This window comes from Lissotriton helveticus, chromosome 5_1, assembly GCF_964261635.1.
Source record: "Lissotriton helveticus chromosome 5_1, aLisHel1.1, whole genome shotgun sequence".
Taxonomy (NCBI): domain Eukaryota; kingdom Metazoa; phylum Chordata; class Amphibia; order Caudata; family Salamandridae; genus Lissotriton; species Lissotriton helveticus.
The window spans coordinates 2,031,986,739-2,032,008,713 of NC_136065.1; the positions used below are offsets into that span (position 1 = coordinate 2,031,986,739).

General features: G+C 46.1%; 1 pseudogene across 1 annotated transcript in view; it reads left to right on the forward strand.

The window, feature by feature from the left end:
• LOC144752853 (E3 ubiquitin-protein ligase TRIM39-like) overlaps positions 1-21,975 on the forward strand; it is a 375,734-nt pseudogene that overhangs the window by 160,937 nt on the left and 192,822 nt on the right. The window contains exons 7-8 of the transcript XR_013594127.1: positions 6,847-6,946; positions 10,241-10,261. The product of XR_013594127.1 is annotated as an E3 ubiquitin-protein ligase TRIM39-like (transcript). The remainder of the gene's footprint in view (positions 1-6,846; positions 6,947-10,240; positions 10,262-21,975) is intronic.

Here is a 21,975-nt window from a genome sequence, read left to right on the forward strand (position 1 = left end):
AGGCTTCCTCAGAGTGGTTCCGGTCTCAGGTTCATACCCATCAGTACCGGTGCAAGCGAGGTGATCTTCAGTCGGGTCCGGTTCTCAACTTGGTTCCCGTCCAGCCGTCCTGCGTTCCGCCGAGGCTGCAGAGGTCCCAGCCGTCACTGCTGCAGGTACGTGTTTTACGGCGATATTCCAGTTACTTTTAAAACCAGTTACTGGAGTTCAATCCAGTTAATTGTTGCGATCCATTTGCTCGTTTTTCTCGCCGATGGTGGTGCGTGCTATCGGGGATAATTTCCGGAAAGGGATCCCCAGCACTAGGAGCTCCGGACCCGAGCTCCTACCAGGCGGCCATTTTGATCCGCATTCTGATAAATGAATTAGGTTAAATCAAAATCTGATTAAAAGCTGGCGATGAAAAGGTCTAGTAACAATTTTTAAATACGGCTCAAGTGAGGGTGTAGTTAATGACACATAATTGGCTTTTACACATGGTTTCTTTAACTCCCGCTCCTCACGTTCCAATGTTAGCATATTTAAAAAATGTGTCTTTGTCCAGCTTAGACCCTCCCTTTTAATAGAGTCCGGTGATGTGTAAATCTCGGGGCGTCCGAGTTTTGCGAACATTAATCTAATGTACACTAGCCAGGGAACCCTATTAGCCTTATCCATCGAGACACAGTCACCTATAATCAGATGGTTCAGTGTAATTTCTTGATTCAACCAAGTCTTTATCCAACAGATCAGTGGGGCGACTTTCAACTGATCGGTAACATATCCCAACCCTAATTCCATATGCAATGAAAATGTAGGGGTAGATTGGGGTACTGCCAGAAGAGATCTTAAAATGTTGTTTTCCGCGACTTGGATCTTCTCCTGGGATGTGTAACCCCATAGAGAGGCGCCATACGTGGTTATAGCCAGGCATTTAGATTTAGAAACTTTCAGGAGTGCCTCCATCGGTCTTGCCCCCAACCGCTTAGCAAAACCCAAGAGTGCTGAGGTAGACCTGGCTACAGCATTACTTTTAATCTTCTGTTGAGGTCCCCAAGTACCTCTTTCATCGAAGAGGACCCCAAAATATGTAAAAACAGGCACCTTAGTTACCCCAGCACCATTACAAAAAAAGGGTTTTAACTTCGAACTCCTGCAGCGTTTACCAACCACCATGACATGTGACTTTTTGCTATTAACCTTCAGGTCCAAAGATCCCATAAAATCCCCAAAGGAGACCAACAACCTCTGGAGACCGAGGCCAGTACGGGCCAATAAAACAGCATCATCCGCGTATAGGAGAACCGGAATTACTGAATCTCCTACACGCGGTACATCCAAGGAGGCCCCCCCCAAGAGACTTCTCCAGTGCATTGATATATAAAGTGAAAAGGAGGGGGGCCAGGATACATCCCTGTCTGACGCCCCGCTTGGAACTAAAGTGACTGGTGCATCTACCATCCCGTGTGACCCTGACTGACGCTAAAAGACCCTGATGTAGGACAGCTAAAAAATTAACCAAAGGTGGTTCAATGGCTATGTCCAACAAGATTGACTAAAGTTTTGCCCGGTTGCCCAGGTCAAAGGCCGAAGAAAGGTCCATAAAACCCATGTAAAGAGGCCCTTCTTTGGCCAGTGTGTATTTACTTATCAGGAGCTGTAGATTCATGCATTGATCTAGGGTACTTCTCTTCTCCCTGAAGCCATATTGAAGATTAGAGAGGACCCCTCTGCTATCTAACCAATCCCTCAGTTTATACAAGATGACTCTACCCAAGATTTTTACAGCTGAGTCTATCAAAGAGATTGGTCTATAGCAAGAGGGGTCCCCTCTCTGCCCCTTTTTAAAAACCGGGATTATAATGGAAGTAGCCCAGGATTCAGGGAACCCATTTATGCTAGAGGCATTGTAAACATTGGTAAGAATCTTAGCCCAGAATTTGGGAAAGGTGCCATATAGGTCCGCTGGGACACCGTCCGGGCCTGGGGATTTATTTTTAGACATTTCCAGGATTGCTCTTTGTACCTCAGCCACTTCAAATGTTTGGGGAGATGGGGACTGTTTGAACATGTTGTCATTTTCCAGGAAAGCAAGGCCCTCTTTAGCATAGATCTCACTAAAATGTGAGAGCCATTGATCATCTGGAATGGCACGATCCAGGATTGAATTCTCTTGCCCCGAGAAAAAAGGATGGTTAATAGTTGCCCAAAATGTACTACTGTCCTGTAGAACATCCATTGATAAAAGATTGTTCCACGCCTCAGCTTTGATTTCTTGCTTACGATTGGCAATAGCCAGTTTTTATGTCTTCCTCAAGCTGGCAACAGAATCCCTGTCTCTAGGTCTTTTCTTCAAGGCTTGAAGAAGAGCACCATGGGCTCTGGTACAGCTACTATCAAATCATCTTTGTGACTGGTTAGATCTGTCTTTGTTTTTAGCCTTTGGGTCATTTGCGATCTGGCTACATATGGAGACATAGGCGCCAATAATCTCCACGCTAGGGGCAGAGCTATCTAAACATATGGCCAGATTTGCATCAGCCTTAATGAAAAAATCCTCAAAAAAGGCTTGAGGGACCACCCTAGCCCATTTGAGCTTCCTGCCTTGATCTTTTGTGGTTAGGTGGCTAGTCTCTACAGTCACCCTATCCCTTGAATCAACAGCTTCTCCTAAATCCATCTCCAGAATAACCGGCTTATGGTCACTAAACACAGAGGGTACCACTTTAAAGGATATGACCCTAGCTAACCTTTAATATGGGGACCCTCTCCTCCCCCTCACTGTTACCTGCCTCAAAGAGATTCATGTTAGCTAAGAGGTCCTCTAGGGCCTCTCCCTGCCTACTGTGTTCAAAGTGTGGAACCACAGAGCCTGGAGGCCTTTGGTTATCATCTAAATGACATGGGTGAATATTAAAATCGCCCATAATGATAATATCGAATATAGTGTTATTTTTAATTCATAATCTGCCAAAATACAGTCCAGGGAGCCTAAATATTGGTTAATGAGCTCGCTCTCACTGGCATTATAAAAATGGATTAATAAAATATTAGGTCAAGTCAAGTCAGAAGATTTATATAGCGCGCTACATACCCGGAGGGTCTCAAGGCGCTTGAAGAAGGGTGGGGAGTTACTTGTCGAATATCCAAGTTTTAAGTTGCTTTCTGAATGCAAGATGGTTGTGAGTGAGACGAAGGTGAGTGGGGAGTGAGTTCCAGGTTTTAGCTGCGAGGTAGGAGAAGGATCTGCCTCCCATGGTGGTTTTATTGATGCGAGGTACGGTAGCAAGGGCTTGGTTGGAGGATCGTAGCTGGCGGGAGGGGGTGTAGAAGGAAAGTCGTGTGTTGAGGCATTCGGGTCCAAGTTCGTAAAGTGCTTTGTGTGCGTGGGTTAGGAGGCGGAAAGTAATCCTCTTATTGACGGGGAGCCAGTGGAGGTTTTTCAGGTGACTAGAGATGTGGTCTTTACGCGGGATGTCTAGTATGAGTCTGGCTGATGCGTTCTGGATGCGTTGTAGTTTTTTCTGGAGTTTTGCGGTGATACCGGCTTATAGGGTGTTTCCGTAGTCCAGTCGGCTTGTAACCAGTGCATGGGTGACCGTTTTTCTGGTTTCGGTGGGGATCCAGCGAAATGTTTTTTTGAGCATGCAAAGAATGTTGAAGCAAGATGATGAAACGGCGTTGACTTGTCTGTTCATAGAGAGTGAGGAGTCCAGGATGACGCCCAGGTTCCGTGCGTGGTCCGTCGGGATGGGTGCTTTTCCAAGGGCCTCTGGCCACCAAGAGTCGTCCCATGCGGAGGGGGAGGTACCTAAGATAAGGACTTCTGTTTTGTCTGAATTCAGTTTCAGACGGCTGTGCTTCATCCACTCGGCTACTTCTTTCATTCCTTCATGTAGGTTGGTTTTGGCGGTGTTAGGGTCTTTGGTGAGTGATAGGATCAGTTGATTGTCATCCGCGTAGGAGATGATGTTGAGGTTGTGTTGGCGTGCGATGGCCGCGAGGGGCTCATGTATACGTTGAAGAGGGTGGGACTGAGTGAGGACCCTTGGGGTATGCCGCAGATGACTTCAGTGGCCTCTGAGTTGAATGGTGGGAGGCGGACTCTCTGGGTTCTTCCGGTGAGGAACGAGGTGATCCATTCCAGTGCTTTTCCTTGGATTCCGATGTTTCTGAGGCGCTGTAGAAGGGTGCTATGGCAGACTGTGTCGAAGGCTGCGGAGAGGTAGAGGAGGATGAGGGCGACTGTGTCTCCATTGTCCAGTAGGGTTCGAATGTCGTCTGTTGCTGCGATGAGTGCGGTCTCAGTGCTGTGTTTGGCTCGGAAGCCGGACTGTGAGGAGTCGAGGGATTTGTTGGTTTCGAGGAAGGCGGCGAGCTGGTTGTTGGCGGCTTTTTCGATGACTTTGGCGGGGAATGGAAGGAGCGAGATGGGGCGGTAGTTTTTGAGTTTGGTGGGGTCCGCAGTGGGTTTTTTCAGAAGGGCGCTAAGTTCTGCGTGTTTCCAGCTTTCCGGGAGGGTGGCGGAGTTAAGGGAGCAGTTGATGACGTCTCGGAGGTGTGGTGCTATGATGGAGTCTGCTTTGTTGAAGATGTGGTGAGGGCAGGGGTCTGTGGGGGATGGAGTTCATCAGGCGGATGGTGTCCTCAGTGGAGATTGGGTTCCAGTCATTAAGGATGTTCAAGGGGGGTGAAGGTCCTGCAGAAGGTTGGGTGGGTTGGTCTCCGGGTCGGTTGTCGAAGCTGTTGTGGATGTCTGCGATCTTGTTGTGGAAGAACGAAGCTAGGGAGTCGCAGAGGGCTTGAGAGGGGGTGATGTCGTTGGAGTTGGCGGTAAATTCTTTGACGATGTTGAATAATTCCTTGCTGTTGTGGGCGTTGTTGTCTAGTCGGTCTTTGAATGCGGCTTTCTTGGCAGATCGGATTAGTTGGTGGTGTATGCGGGTGGCGTTTTTGAAGGCGTCCCTGGTGCTGGTGTTTGGGTCTTTTTTCCAGGCCTTCTCGAGGGAGCGACAGAGTTTCTTCGATTTCTTAAGATCATCGTTGAACCAAGGAGGCGTTTTTGCTGCCTAGTTTGATTTGACGTTTTTTCAGCGGTGCTAGGATGTCGGCGCTGTTGGATAGCCATTGGGTGAGGTTAATGGCTGCTTGGTCGGGGTTTGAGGAGTTGGCAGGGGGGTTTTGAAGAAGCGATGAGGAGATCTGGTCGATGGTGATTTTGTTCCAGTTTCTTCGCAGAGTAGGTTGAGGATGGTTGTGAGTTGTGGTCTTATTGTAGATAAAGTGTACGCAGCTGTGGTCCGTCCAGTGGAGAGTAGTGGTGTGACTGAAGGAGACATGTTTGCTGGAGGTGAAGATAGGGTCGAGTGTGTGACCTGCGATGTGGGTGGGCGTAGTGACAAGTTGTTTGAGTCCGAGGTTGGCGAGATTGTCCAGAAGGGAGGTGGCGTTACTGTCATTGCTCTTTTCCAGGTGAAAGTTGAGGTCTCCCAGCAGAATGTATTCCTCGGAGGGGAGGGCGTGTGGGGTGATAAAGTCAGTGATAACGTCGCTGAATTGTGCACGGGGTCCTGGAGGTCGGTAGAGGAGTGTGCCTATGAGTGTGGTCTTGGAGTCGGTGTGGATCTGGAAGTGAAGGTGTTCGGCGCTGGTAAGGTTGACGTCTAAGCTGGTTGAGATGCGGATGGAGTTCTTATGGACGATAGCGATGCCTCCTCCTGTTTGGTCGGTGCGGTCCTTACGGATGATCTTGTATCCTTCCGGGATGGCAATGGTGATGTCTGGGGCAGATGAGGCGTTCATCCATGTTTCTGTTAGGAAGGCGACGTCGGGAGAAATGGTGTCTAGTAGGTTCCAGAGGTCGATGGCGTGTCTGTGGACTGAGCGGGTGTTGAGCAGGATGCATTTAAGGTGGTTGGAGTCAGATATCTGTTGTGTGATCGTGGATGAGGAGTTTTTCTTGGTGCCGTCGAACTTGCAGGAGTAGCATGTGAAGGGTCCATGGGTGTGTCCAGGAGCGGCTTGGGCGCAGTTGGAGAGTCGGCCGGGGTTAAGGGCTAGGAGGGTGGCGGCGTCGTATGTAATGCGGGAGGGCTGGGCATTGCCTGGACCAGGGGGTCTGGCGCTAGGCGCGGTCCTGGCGCGGACGGGCGTAGACGGGCTTACCTTTGGCGTACCTTTGGCGCACCCTACATGACATAAGCTCACGAAAAATTAAGGGGGCCCTCCAAGAGGACAGGCAATATGACATACCTGGTTTTCAGCGAGGCGGCAATCAAAAGCGCGTGTCTAACAACGGCGTCTAGCACCAGCGCCATCTTGGATGGCACATTTATACACACAATGGGTCCCGGGGGGACATGGCAGAGCCGGTGCCCCCCTGGGATGTTTCGCGCGATGGGATATCCCACGCGGAGCGATTGGCTGTTGGGGGGTTAGAGGAGGGGCTGTTTCAGGCGCGGGGCGGGAGCGGGAGGGCAACGTCACTCGACAAGAGTGAGGGAGCGGTGGCGTCGTGTTTTGACAGGGTTCTGTTCCTTTTATGGCGAAGCGCGGCTTTGGGTACTTCACGGCATACCCGAAGCGAATCTGGTGCGGATTTTGGTTTATCGGCCAGACGCTCGCAGCAGAGGCCTGTGTTCAATTTGGTAAGATATGATGGGGGCATTGGGGATGGCTCAATGCCAAGCACAAGTTTGGGTGGTAATATGCTACATGATTATATCATTGGTGATTATGAAGATATTGATAAAGAAAATGTGGATACTTCAAGGGGATGGGGTTTGAGGGAGGCGGCTCCTGGATTGGGCGGGCAAGATTTTGGGGTGAGGGGGGGAAGGTCATCTCACTTCTTCGAGTGTGTTTCAGAGAACTGGAGCGGTTTTCTCTTCAGATCAGGGACGGCGTGGCGGACATCAGGGTGATGGTCTCAAAGACTTTCAGCAAAGGGCTACACAGCTGCCATCAGGTAAGGAAGACTGGTGGGCTTCATGGACACGGCCTTTGGTGAGCGGCCCCAGGGTGCGCCTGGGGAGGGTGGTACTGAAGGGATTGCAAAGGTTCCAAGAGATTTATGCACGGTGCCACAGGGTGCACCGCAGTCCAGTTTGGGGTCTGGGGGTCAGAGGGAAGGGGATGGGGGAGTAAGCCCTGTTTCGTCTTTACATAGTTCTTTGCAGAGTGAGAGTCAAGGGCATGGTCGTACAAAATTACCTTATATGGGTGTGGCCATGCCCTTGGGCACGCACTTATCGCAAAGGACGAGACAAAGAATTTGGAGTCATGACTATGTGGATATTGTCCGGCTCTTACATAGACACCTGCAGGCTAGAGAAGGATCGAAGGAGGAAGAGCTGGAGTTGTCCCGCCGCCCAAAGGTGCCTAAAACAATAGAAAACTGGACGGCTGCTTTCATAATATATGCAAGTGTTTATTGCGAGCGATATCCAGAGAGGGCGGTGGCATTGTTCAAATACATAGACATCATCAGGAGGGCACATTTGCAGGCGGGAGGCTATGCCTGGTTAAATTACGACAAAGAGTTTAGGGCCAGAGTGAGTCTGTTTAACGACAAACCATGGGGGGAGGTGGACCAGGAATTGTGGCTCCAATGGATGTCAGGGCATCAGACATCAAACACGATCCATACGGCTAGTGGCCTCCCCATAACATATCGGCCCTTTCTTCAGCGTCCCGCTCCACTGGGGGCGGGTGGTTTGGGAAGGGGACAGTTGCCTACCACGGGAGCGTGTTGGGGCTTCAATCGGGGCTCCTGTGTGCGTCAATATTGCAAATTCAAACATGAATGGGCTCAGTGCGGGGGTAGACACACCATTTTCCAGTGCTTTCCCAATCAACACTAAGGGGACCATGGGAGGGGGCAGAAAGGACGAGGCACCTTTCCATCTCTAATACCAAAAGGCTCCTACCCCAATTAGGCTTCGAGCTATGCTACATTGTCTGGAGGCCTACCCGGATAATGCAGCAGCAGTTAAATTGCTCCAGATCTACTAATAATACACCTTGGAGAAAACGATCTGGTGGAATTATCAGGCCTAACCCTGATTAAGCAGTTGAAACTGGATCTGGCGGTGATTAAAAATAATTGGGTGGGAACAAGGATTGTTTGGACTGAATTTGTGTATAGACACCAATGGAGAGGGGCCCGAGTACATTCGGCGGTGGAAAAAGCCCGCCGCAAAGTGAACAGAGCATTAACAAATTTCTGCACAGCAATGGGCATAACTGTTCTGGCACATGAGCATTTTTCAAGCGAAATGCTTCACTTATTCAGAGGAGATAGTGTGCATTTGTCGCAGATGGGACAAGCGTACTATCTTATGGAACTGCGGGATGCATTGGCCAAATTATGGTGTGTTGATCTATGGTGTTCACATAAGGAAGTATAAAAAAAATTAAAAAAAATTGCTATGACTGAAGTTGGGTGGGGCAGGAAAACACTGGGGGTTTTCCTGGGTGGCGTGTTCTTAGGGGATAGGATAGTCTAGAGCGGACTTATCCTTTCTCTCTGGGGGGTGGGGAGGGTAGGTGGGAAGGGAAAGGAAAGTTGGAAGGAAAAACATTGGATTGGTATTTAAACAGTTTTGGATTGTTGGCAAATAAAATCATTTGGGGAATGGTGATGTAAAAACCAATTGGGGAAAAAGGTTTGGAAAAATTATACAAAGTGTTTGTTTAATAAAGGTAATGTTCGGAGTCTGTCTTTGGCTATCCTAATAATAAAAGTGGCCTTTTATGCTATATAGCAGAGTGTGTGGAGTGTCCTTATTTGCACGATGGGTCCCGGGGGGGACGTGGCAGAGCCGGTGTCCCCCTGGGATGTTTCGCCCGATGGGATATCCCACGTGGCGCGATTGGCTGTTGGGGGGTTAGGGGAGGGGCTGTTTCAGGCGCGGGCGGGAGCGGGAGGGCGACGTCACTCGACAAGAGTGAGGGAGCGGTGTGGTCATGTTTTGACCCACCCACCCGCCCTTAACTCTGAGGTTAATAAAGGTTTTTTTGTTTGTATAGATGTTACTTTTGTCTTTGTTTAAAAAAAAAAAAAAAAAGAGGTATTGTCACTCTACGGCAGTCTTGACAGTTCTCCTGTTGTGTTATTTGTCTGTTTAGGTGTGTTCTTAGGGGATAGGATAGTCTAGAGCGGACTTATCCTTTCTCTCTGGGGGGTGGGGAGGGTAGGTAGGAAGGGAAAGGAAAAGTTGGAAGGAAAAACATTGGATTGGTATTTAAACAGTTTTGGATTGTTGGCAAATAAAATCATTGGGGGAATGGTGATGTAAAAACCAATTGGGGAAAAAGGTTTGGAAAAATTATACAAGGTGTTTTATTTAATAAAGGTAATGTTCGGAGTCTGTCTTTGGCTGTCCTAATAATAAAAGTGACCTTTTATGCTATATAGCAGAGTGTGTGGAGTGTCCTTATTTGCGCGATGTTGTGGTTCAGCTGGGTGAAATGTCCTCTGTTTGCCAACAGTACTATTTAAGTAGTCTTTGAATTCAACACTTTCCGTTATAATGAAATCTACATTGGTAGATTGTTTGCATTGCAGTCAATTTGTATTTATTTTTATTTTTTATAACCCAATAGTATTATCAATGTTATCTGGCAGCTCCATTTTACTCAATCCCACTATTTTTGTGAAATAACCCCGTGTGTTTATTGAATTAACAGGATTGAGGTGGCCATTATACTGGGCATTATTAAGGTAGATCACAGTGACATCTATAAATAGTAGCTCAATATATGAGAGAGAAAGAAAATCGAGACACAACGTAATACTGTGCTGTTGTGCGCTAGCCAAACTGGTATATCTTGCACTTTAAAGTGGACAGGCTCATCAACAGCCCACAACCGATAGAGGAAGTAAACACCTTGTCTGACTCATGCTCACCCTCATATTATTGGCTCAGCAGCAACAAAGGGGTTATAAAAGATGGTTGGTTTTATTTTTTTAAATATTGCTGTTCGATTTATAAATATCAGATGATTTTTACTGAAGTACAAATCTGCAGGGTTTTTTTTTTGCAAATCAGAAATAGCTTTACCTTAGAGGGGCACCTTTGATTGACGTAATGGGAACACCCACTGTCTAAGCATCTAACTTTACCTGCTCTGTGTAGACTGACAGATTGAACATCTAAATGTGTAAATTATATTTTAACCTTACCTGAAAAGGTATAATTTATATTGAAAAATCTATAAAATAATTTAGGATCTAATCTAACATTTTCTTTTATTACAGGAGCATTTCCTGCAGAACTGGGCAAGTATGAGAACGGATATGAAATATTTTCATGTGTTCTATTTACTTTATCTAATTTCACATACCCTCTCTTCTTTTCCTACATTTAGAGAGAAACTACATAAAACCTGGAGAATGTGAGTAATATCCATGTACTGGGTGATGCTGTAGTACTTGTTAATCCTGGGATTACAGTACCACACAGGGTTTCAAAGGAATTAAGTGCTGGTATTACCTAAATTAATTGAGCACTTACAACTATGTGTTCTGGGACTCTTGTATTTTCGGAGCGTTGTTCAGCTAGGAGTTAATAAGGTTATGTGCTTGCTGGCAGAATTCTTTGTTTTTTTGGTCTAGGGTTTGATGTTGTCTATTCAATAGCTTCGGAATTTAATTTTTGTCCATGAGCTACCAAAAGCAAAGCTGCGGTTTTTGTTTTAAAATCTAACTTTTAATGTTACCAGTCAGGAAATTCACAAAATTATTATGTAAAATATTTGAAACCCAGTATGAGAAGTGGACATCTTTGTTAATCAAACGTTCGATTAAAACAACTGCAGATTAGTATATGAAAAGGAATAAGGAATAGAGATTGGTTACAGGGTCTCGTATAGCTAGACAGAGCTGTCATGGAGTTTACATACCCAAGCAAATATGGTTTGGGCATTTAATATTGGTAGATCAGTCTAGCATTCTTCAGCCCAGGGTTAATGTTTATTATGAAGATCAGATACTAGTGTAAAGAAAATACATCTTATAAATTAATATTGGTTTATGAGTGGCCACAGCCAAATGTATGAGAGAGAGCTTTGAGTCTCTTGGTGAGTATAATCCTCCACCGTTTGGTAGCATCACACCATCCCCTTCACACTCCATGGCTTGACTAATCTTAGACAGCCTTCCCGCAGGCAGTTGTGTCTGCAACGCCACAAATCCATGACAAAGACTGATTATTTATTTTTTAAATGTCTTTATTATTTTCAGAAGAAAAAAATAAACTTAGTCAAGGCTCATATACAGATGTGTACCACACATGTATACTGTAGGTAAACCTTTTCATTCCAAAGAAAGGATATTTCTATTTCATGTCCTCCTCATGGATCTTCAGTTTATAACGTAACTATACTGACTACCCATTTAACATCCCTACTAACTCCCCACCTCCCCATACCGGTTCCTACTTATTAAGATGCAGTAGACAACAGGGTATAGGTCCAACAACATCAAACAACCCCCCTTTTTCCATCTTTTGTGCTGGTGGTATTCCTATTTGTGTCAAAATACGCCTGGATTTCCTTTCCTATCGTAGCCTTATATACCGGATCAGTTAGTGCCTCGGTGTTATTTCTCCAAAGTGGTACCTTAGATCTTGGCCGACCCAGTGTGTATACTATAAGTAATGGGGAGTGATCTGACCAATAACAGGCCAGGTATTGTGCCTCTTCTATTCGATTAGCTGCCCCCTTCTGTATGAAAACATAATCCAGTCTGCTATGTGTATTAGTCGCAGGTGTATGACAGGTGTATGACACGAGTATTACCTTTGATGGGAGTTACGATACTGCCATATACCCATAGGTTGTAATTTGATAACATCTGATGCATGGCCTCTCTGGTTTTAGGTTTGGCCTCTGGTCTCGGGTGTATCTATCCAGTCTGCCATCTAGTGCACAATTATAGTCCTCAGCAACAATCAGTCCTGCATCCGGTGCACAGTCCAAATGTCCCAAGACTGACCCCAAAAACTCGCATTCATCATCATTGTTCGGGGCATATAAGTTAATCAAACATACATTACGCCCATCTAGTGTTCCTTCCACCACCACATATCTCCCTGATGGATCTAACCTAGATTTTACCGCCCTAATTGGGCTTCCCGGTGCCACCCAGATCAGTGCGCATCTGGCATACCAAGAGTAAGATGTTGCAAAAAACTGACTCCTCCATCTTCGTTGGACATATTTAAGGCAGTCTCCCCTCAGGTGCGTTTCTTGAAGAAGGGCTATAGTCACTCCATACCTTTTAAGATACATTGCCACCCCAATCCTTTTGTCCACGTTATTTAGCCCCCGGACATTCCAGGTTATAAACTCGAAGTTCTGTCTGTTGCCTGTCATGACTTCAGTGTGTCGTGGTGCAGCACTTCTCTGTCTGGTTGGGGACCCCTTTATGTGCTATAGAGTAGGCCACCCTTTGTTGCTATATGTTGACTGACCTATGGTCTCTTTGCATCTCCGGTAATGAAACTTAACATACTGTGTAATCTCCAAAAACCACCTCCCCTAGACAGTAGTCCCTCATTCCCCTAGCATAACCGTTGACCAAGGACTCGGAACACCGCCCCATACCGCACATCCCACCTCCCTACACCCCGCCTCCCAACTTAAATTTTAATAAATATAATATTTAATTACAAAAATCTACTCTCTGATATATGGCCATACGGTCAGGCACCGCGCCGCCTCGCCCAACCTACGGTTTCACAAGGCTGCATCAGTGCGTCACAGCTGGAATGTCCTAAACTTTTAAAGTGGCGGAACCGTGTCCCAACAAACTTCACAGTCTTTATTTCTCAGTCTTTTAGGGGACCGACCACCAATTATCTTCCATCAGACTTTCCCCATGACTTATAGTTTCAGTGTCCATATTGTCCATCGGTTCACCCCCGAAAACATTATCAATATACCTTAAGAGCCTTCATCGGTTTGGTTAGGGTTATCTTCCTGCTGCGAATGAGTTACTTGGACTAGGCAGAGTGGAGAAAACATTAAGCTATATTTAATATTGAGTTCTCTAAGACGCCTCTTGACTCCCGGGAAATTATTTTGTAGATCTTGCACTTTCCTGGTATAGTCAGGGTAAATATGAATGTCCTGGTCTTCAAACTTAAGCGGGCCTTGTGCATGGACATATTGCAAAATTATCTCTCTCTCTCTACAATTGAATAGACGGGCTATTATGGCTCTGGGTGGTGATCCCGGACTTGGCGGGGGACCAAGGGAGCAATGGGCCCTCTCTATAGCGAACAATTTGGACAGCCTAATATTCGGAAAAGCCGACCCTATCCACTGTTCCAGGAAGAGACCCGCTGGCGAGCCCTCTGCCTTCTCCAGAAATCCCAGAAACCGCAGGTTATCCCTCTGCAATCTCCCTTCTGCATCTTCTGCTCTGTCTTCCAGACGGGTGGACCGTTACTGAAGCGACGTTACTGTTGTGCGGAGTCTCTGGACTTCCTCCTTTAACCCCTTAGCTGCGGGGATTATTCACCTGCTGTGCTGGTGGGGAGGGGGGCGCGCACAGCACCCGCATGCTCATGACGAGCTCAGCTCGTCATGAGGCACGGTGCTCCTGTGCTCATGACGAGCTGAGCTCGTCACAGGTGCATTGGCTCCCGTGGAACGTTCAGCATAGGAGGGGAATTCTCCCTGCACCTGAGCGTTCCACGGGCCATGGCGAGCTGAGCTGGTCATGAGCACCGGAGCGCCGTGGCTCATGACGAGTTCAGCTCCTCATGAGCATGGGAGGGGTTAATGCACCCAGTTCTCCCTCTGGACTCGTAACTAGATCCGCCACTTTTCGAAGATCCAGGCGCAAGTGATTGATATCCATCGCCATATTGTCCATTTTCGATTCCAGCGCCACTCTCTCTCTAGTCTCTAAAGGCCTCCAGGATTTCGACTTTATCTTGCGCCATAGTACCTTGGTGGGACTTCTGTTCTGAATCTGATCTGCTATGTTCAGCTGTTATCGTGCCCGGCACTGTATATTGCATTATTTTGTTGGCCTGAGCTTCATTCGTTAGTATGTCCTTACCCATGGTTTGGCCGAGCAATGGTAGCCACTTGCGCATCCTATTTCTTTCTGCCCTGACCCAAGCTCGACACGGGTACATATGAGGCCTCAGTAGGGGTAGATCCTTGACCACCTCTCTTTTTAGCTATTAGTTCTTATCCCTTCCAGGCCGCAGATTTACATTCGGGGGTGGGGTGTCCTCCTGCAAGCCAAACCAAAGGGGATGATGGACGGAGTGTTGAACATTGCAAGCACTCACCCCCAGTCAACTGATCTGGGTTTAATCCATCATCATTCTTTGGGTCCCTCCGCCACCCCAGTTCAGACATGGCTATGTGCAAAGCAGTCTGACCCTGTGCCTCATGGGAACAGTCCAAGCCATGTCTTCCCTGGACCGGAAACAAGCATCCTGGGACAGGTTTCGGGCTCACAGCCCTCATCAGCCAGGCTATCTTGAATCCAGTGGCAAAGTGAGCAAGGGACCCACGTCTGGGCATACCCTGCCAACTTAGGGCGAACAAAGCAAAACCAAAGGGGATGATGGACGGCTGTTAGCCAGAAACCGGTCCCAGTACGCTTGTTTCCGGTCCAGGGAAGACATGGCTTGGCAGTTCGGGCTGGACTGTTCCAATGAGGCACAGGGCCAAGACTGATTTGCATATAGCTGTGTCTGAACTGGGGTGGCAAAGTGTGCTAAAGAACCATTATGGATTTAACCCAGATCTGTGAGTGGGGGTGAGTGTCTGAAAAGTTTCAGCGGTCCGTCCATCATCTCCTTGTGTTTTCTCCTGTAAGCCGGCGCACACAAGCACGGGTGGCCCTGCCTCCACCAAACCTTTCTGCTTGCCCTGAGGCTCTCTGGAGGATCCACACACTGTTAGGCACCTCCTAGACATTTCCTCTGCTACAATCTGTTGTGGCAGGCCGGGGCGTCCAGGCTGTCGTCACCTCCACTCTCTCATCAGGGTCAGGCCGGTCTCACTATCCACGCAGGGGAGTCCTCATTCGATGTACCCAATATCCTCCACCCTGGGCCCACTGAAATCCCCCAATGTCCCAGGAGATGTGAGCGCATACAGTGTACTGTATAGAGGGCTCAGATGGTCCCCCACCTGTCAGGAGCCTGTTGACCCCTCAATTCGCCCCCCCCCCCCACCCGTGGGCGCCATAGACTCACCCGGTAGACCGCCCCCGCGGGGCTCAAGTTAGTTTTTATTTATCGGCGACCGGTGGGGTCCGAAATATCATAACTGCCTTCGCTCCGTGCTTCCTGCATAGAGAGTGCCTCTGCTACAGGCTGCTTCCAGACCGGGTGACCTCCGGCTGCGTTGCGTGTTTTTCAGGTCCTCCTCTGGGCTTACAAGGACATCAGCGGGGGTGTATTCAGTAGCAGGGCTCACAGTCCAGGCCCGAACGCTAGACCACCCCATGGGTGCAGCTCTCTCAGACTCCGTAATTCTCCCAGTGAAGGATAGGTGCCGCCATTTTCTAGTCAGGTAGGCTGCTGCATCGCAGGTGATTCTGCAGACAGCGTTTCCACTTCTTTTATGCACTTGCGCCACCCGGTTTCTTGCTTTTTTGGGTCAGGATAGATTCAGACATCAGTCTAGTCGGGGACTGAAACGGGTCCGCCAGGATTTCCGTAGGATTTCAATATAAGGGAGATATTCGAACAATAGTGGACAGTTGGGTATAGAAAACTGGCGCAGCACCAGTTTAGAAAAGTATACCAATGTATTTACAACAATTGTATGAGTCTGTGTGCAGGTTCTGAAAGCACCCCCTGCCCAAGGGCGCTACCTTAAAACGGGAAACAGTCAAAACAACGATAGATCAGAACCGCACCATCTTTCTTGGCATATATGCAAGAAATGGCTTCTTTCCAGTCCCAAATAAATAATCCGGTTTGATCACCAGTAAGTCTTACTGAATTTTGAAGAACTGGATGATGTCACGGTGCGCTGCGGCTACAGGACCTTTTATCTGGGTGGATAGTATCCGCCAACACGTGCATTAAAAAAATGTTTTGGTACGCGTCACATATCTTTTGTCTTTGCTGGTGATCATACCAGATTATTTATTTGGGACTGGAAAGAAGCCACCCATGAAATTAACTATGGATAAATCCAAATATGCTGGTACTTGAAACAGCTGAGAAACATCGGTTACAGTGATTATTGGTTCTTTAACATCGGACGGTCGTTTTCTTTTTGCATTCGCACTACAAGAAAAGAATAATTGCCCTGAAGAAGTCCTAGTAGATTAGGACAAAACGCGTTGGCTGAAGGCTTTCGATTTGAAAATAAAAGAAATTATAAATCATCTGTTGGGACAAACTTCTCTCGCATTAATTGGTTCAACTGAAATAATATAGACATTTAAGATTTCTTGCATATATTCCAAGAAAGCTGGTACGGTTCTGATCTATTGTTGATTTCAATATATGGGGCAGGAGCTCCGCAGCAGTAGGGCTAGCCTGCCATGCTGTCAGGCCACGCTCCCCATCCATGATGAAGACTGATGATGTGGCAGTGGTGGGTACAAGCCACATCTGAGAGAAGGTATTGGAAAAGTTTCCAATGCTTCATTTAAAGATAAGAAAACAGGAAAATATCTAAAGGCTATTTAATTACGAACAGCCTTGTTTACACGTGGGAGCAGAACTGCCAATTGTGTAGTTGTTGGTAAAGCTTTCCTCATTAGAACACACTGGTGGACATGGTGCTAAAAAATCAAAGCCATATCTGTACTCCGGTACCAAACAAAGAATAATGTCTCCTAATTCATCAGGGACATTAGTGTTTGTTGACTGAAAAAAGCCCCCTTCTTTGTAATGGCTGACCTGCTGTTACTTTGATGATTCCTTGGAGTTGAGAAAAGACAGACAACAACTGAATAACCCTTCGGTACGGCAAATGATTCAGTGCAAGTGGTGCTGCTACCAATGCCGGCTGCACAGTGGGAGGTGTGTGGTATGCTAAATAACTCCATTTCCATCTCCTGGAAACTCCCCGTTTTCCTTTTTTTTACCCATATAGAGGAAAAATGAATGTTACTGTCTACGTTTATTTTTATATATAGAAATGATGGGACAGGTAGTTTGATTACTTTCTTTTAAAATAACTGGTGCTCCAGGGCTTCTGCTTCCACTATTGTGAGGAATTGGGTTATTGTTTGTTTACTCAAGCAACAACCACAATCCTTTTCAGGGTGTTAGACCTGGCCCTTTTCGCAGGGTTCTCCCCAAACATTTTGCTTCTTCCTCCTATTTTTTCCTGTCCTGTTGTTGTTGGCTTTAGGACTGTGGGCACTTTTCCACTGCTAATCAGTGCTAAACTGCATATGCTCTCTGTGTACATTGTTATTATGGATTGGTGTTTCAATGATTGGCATATTTAATTTACTGGTAAGTCCCTAGTAAAGTGCACTAAGTGTGCCAGGGCCTGTAAATCGAATGCTACTAGTGGGCCTGCAGCACTGATTGTGCCACCCACATGAGTGGTCCTGCGAAGGTATCTCAGACCTGCCACTGCAGTGTATGTGTTAAGTTTCACTGCCATGTCGACCTGGCAAGTCCACCCACTTGCCAGGCCCTAACCTTCCCTTTTCTTACATGTAAGGCACCCCTGTGCCTACGGTACCCCCAGGGCAGGGTGCATTGTTTGTGAAAACTAGGACGTGTACTGGTGTGTGTGACAAGTACCTGATCATGAAATACTGCCAATTTTGCTTTTCACTATTGAAAGGCTATCTGTCCCATAGGATAGAATGGGAGGAACTTTGTATCAACCAAGCAGGACAATTCAGTCGTCATAAAACTGTCCGATAAGGGCGGGGCATTAGTCCTCTAGCCAAAAGAATTAAACCTCAAAGAAGGACGGCATCGGGTTCAGAATAATGACTGGTATCGGCTTGTCAAAGATGATCCTACCTGAGAAATACAGGAAGCTATCAAGCCGATTCTTACCCAGGGCCTTGAAACTGGAATACTTGGCCCCAAGGAGTTTATTACATGAATACAAAACATCCCAGAACACCGGTGATGTATTTTTTACCAAAAATTCACAAGCAATTAACCCATAGTTTCTGGCTATGATTCATTACTAGAGCCTATTTCCAAATATGTGGATATCTTCCTGAAACCGTTCCTTCAACAAGTACCCTGGTACTTGCGAGACGCAATGGATTTCATCAACAAGATTGAGGGGCTCCACTTTGACTCTAGAAATCATCTGCTGGTGTCTTTGTACACACAAATTCCCCAGGAGGAAGCACACGAAGCCCTTGAAACATATCTTGAAACTCTGGAATTGCCACAGTAGGTACCCACTAAATTCATTCTTCAGCTTGCACCAGGGGCATTAAAAAAGAACTACTTTAAGTTTGATGATACATTTTACATTAAAACCAAAGAGACTGCGATGGGTTGTTCCTTTGCTGCTGAGATGGCAGTCCTTTATATGCCCCGATTTGAAGAAAAATTTATTTATGAGAACAATCCCTTCAAACAAAATCTTTTGAAGTAGTACCGTTACATCGATGACATCGGGTGCCTGTGGGATGGCCGGGAATCAACTCTAATGGACTTTTTGATTGGCTCAATAAGAGACATTCTGACATCAAATTTACTGTCACAAAGAGTAAGACTTCCCTCACATTCCTTGATGTAGAACTAAGACCCATAAATGAGCTATGAACAGCTCTACATCGTAAACCAACTGATAGAAATATGATCCTTCGTTACAAAAGTTCACATCCTCGGGCCTTACAAGATAAATTGCTTGATTGGCCAGCTTCTAAGTATCCGAAGAAATTGCTTTCGGATGGAGGATGTGGAGTCCATGCGACAGCCTTGTGTGACCAATTAAGAGAAAGGGGCTACCCCAAAAAAATGATCAAGCATGCAAAACGGAGAGCTTGGTATACACCTAGAGAATCGCTTTTATCGAAGAAGGTCAAGGGGCCTATCACAAAAATAGTGCGTGTCCACTTTTAGCTCACATACAAATACAATTCGGCAGATTATTTAAAACAAATTACATTTACTTCAAGATTTGGAATGCCCGTTTGGAAGACAATTGCTTGCCATGAGGAAAGACATGAGTCTTGGACAACAACTGATGAGAGCTGACTGTACATCCCTAACGAAGGAACTAGATTTATGCGCTCAATGGAGCTTAAAACCAATTGAGGTCCACCATAAAGTGGGAACTGTGTATCATGTGAAACTACGAGCAAAGGGACTGTATTTCAATACAATACGATTAAATGGATCCACACGTCTTTTTCAAACTGTGAAACGAAAAATGTCATCTATGGAATCACTTGCCCATGTGGGAAACTATATATTGGTAAAACAAGCCGAGAGATCCGACTACGAATAGTGCAACATCGTTCCAGAATTCGCATTCAGTACCCAGTGCTCCTCTGGTTCGGCACTTTCTACAAGCCAATCATAGTGACAAAGACATTAAATGGACAGTCCTCTGGATCGTCAAACAGTCGCAACGAGGTGGAGATGTGGAAAGTGTCTTACTTCAAATAGAAGCTTATCTTATCCTTAAGTTCAATCTCACTATAACCGTCTTGAATGAAATATCTGAGATTTCAAGCACGTAACCCACAGAAAGAAACTGAATAGCTCCAACTATGTATTTTTTCTGTAATACAATGAAGTACGAGTAGGCCACCGTGCTCTATGTAGGGACTTCAAGACCCAGCATTCTTTGCTTAACCCTTATTCATAATACGGACATGGAACAGGAAGTTCTTTCCAACATCATTAAGTATAGCTGAATTGAAAGCGCTCCGTAAACTGGATGGTGACCAGGAGGTATGCTCGCGAGACGCGTTTGAAGCACGAGTGAGTCACCACGTAGGAACACAATGTATCTAATCGAGAGTGCACCAAGATGCCACGCTTGTACTAATAATTTTGACTGTGTTTAAATCTACAGAGAATTCATGTGGAAGTACCCCCTATGCTATGAAAACAACAAAGCGGCTGTTTCTTCAAATTGACTTTGTGAACGCTTACTGGTCAACAAAACATACAGCAAGAAGTAAGTTAGACATTGAGCATTACAAAAATGCGGTAATCGTTTAAAGTCTGAAACTTTGGTAAACAAATGAGTTGATCTTTTCTACCCCGAACAATGCTTATGGACTCAGCGCCATTTGGTATAAAAATACGCTATTAAAGCCCCCTATAGGATTGATTAACAGAACTCGTCCTTAAGTACGTGGATTTTGCCATATTCATACTAACTATTAAACATGCTTACTGTGTAGGATTGAAAGATCGTCATGGTCTGGGACTGCCGGCCACCCCCGCCTTATCATGCAAACTACAGTTAACAAAACTTATCAGTCAAGCAACAGAATTCTTTGGAAGGCAGGGGATCTTGCGACCCCGGACGTATTTATTAAAATATGAAAACAAATCAAAAATTGAATAAAATAACATTATTTACATAATTATTAAATGCAAAATTCAGACATTAGATTTACAGCAAGTTAGACAGGTATGATGGGCTAACCTTAACAAATGTCTAATAAAGCGTGTTTCTTAACCGAATCTAACATCCTACATATCAATTTTGCATTCTAATAATTTCTGGTCCTACGGCAAGGTCGTTAACCGGTGTCAGATCCTTTACCCAGCTACGCCCTCACGTCTGAGTGCGCATGCGCGACAAGGGCCCGGGTACCGGGAGAGTTCGTCCCTCTCCTGGTTGCCCTTGTACGCTCCGTGAACTCCATTTAACCAAAAAGGAGGGCCCTTACACTCGCGCCATTTGCTGACGTCATAGTGTATGTGCGGGGTGGCTACCAGCCCGAGGAAAGCGTGACTCCCTCCCCCGCACCCTTCCAAGCAAGCGGATATCCTGCCCCTGAAGTTCTGTAGTGTAGTTCCTATCTTCCCAATAGGCTCTGCGCATTGGAATAGTACCTACAGCAGTAAAGGCCTAGGCCAGACGTTAACTAGGTCTACTACTGTCGATACTAGACTTAATTTTTGGGTTTGCCAGCTAAGCTCAGAGTTCGCTAGAAACTTTCTCGAATGTTCAAGGAAGGAATTAACTCCCCTGATTAGACAAGAAGGGATTTAGTTTCTGACAACCATAGAACATGACAACTTTGCTCTCCCCTAATCAAGAGTCAATCTCGAGAGTCGTGTGAGCACAAGGCAATTATTTTACTCAGTCAGTACGTGCATTCTTAGTCTCATCAGAATGTAGAGAAAAGGAAGAGACGGGCGTGTTCAATAAAAAGGTGTTATTTATTGATCAGTCTCTTTTCTCATACATGAGAAATGGATCGATATTATTGCAATACTTATAGTTAAGTAAAGTGCATACATTAAAAGCAATAGTATAAAATAATACTGTAAAAACATTGATATGGTTTCTGAGCCATATGATGTTTAAAATGATTAAAATATATTTACATACACATATACATTTGACTAAACGTACTCAACTGGTGTTTCTAAATACGCCTACCCCGTGTACCTGACCTAAGTCTAATGCGTGGGCGGGAATAGAAAGTTACAGTTTAAGTTAAGTTTGTTTTTGCCAAGTGAATAACTAAAGAATTCTCTGTGAGGGGTTATTCAGTTCTGTACCTGGAATTTAGGATGAATGAGGAATGGTATCTCTTTCTCTGCTCTCGATATTCCAGGCTGCCTGCGAGGGCTGCCCGAAAGCGCCGGTGCTGGGTCTCTCGGCTTGAGATAGCAGCGCGTCTCTCAGCGCGTCAGGAAGGCGGGGCTGCTGCCAGCGGGGTCTGCTTCTGCTCTCGGCTTCGGCAAGTATGGCTGCTCTGTCTTGTCACCACGCGTGTGTTTGCATAGGGCAAGGTCGGCAATATTTATACCTTAACGGTGCCGAGATTGACGTAAGGATGGACATAGGTACGTCAATAAAGATGTCATACGACTT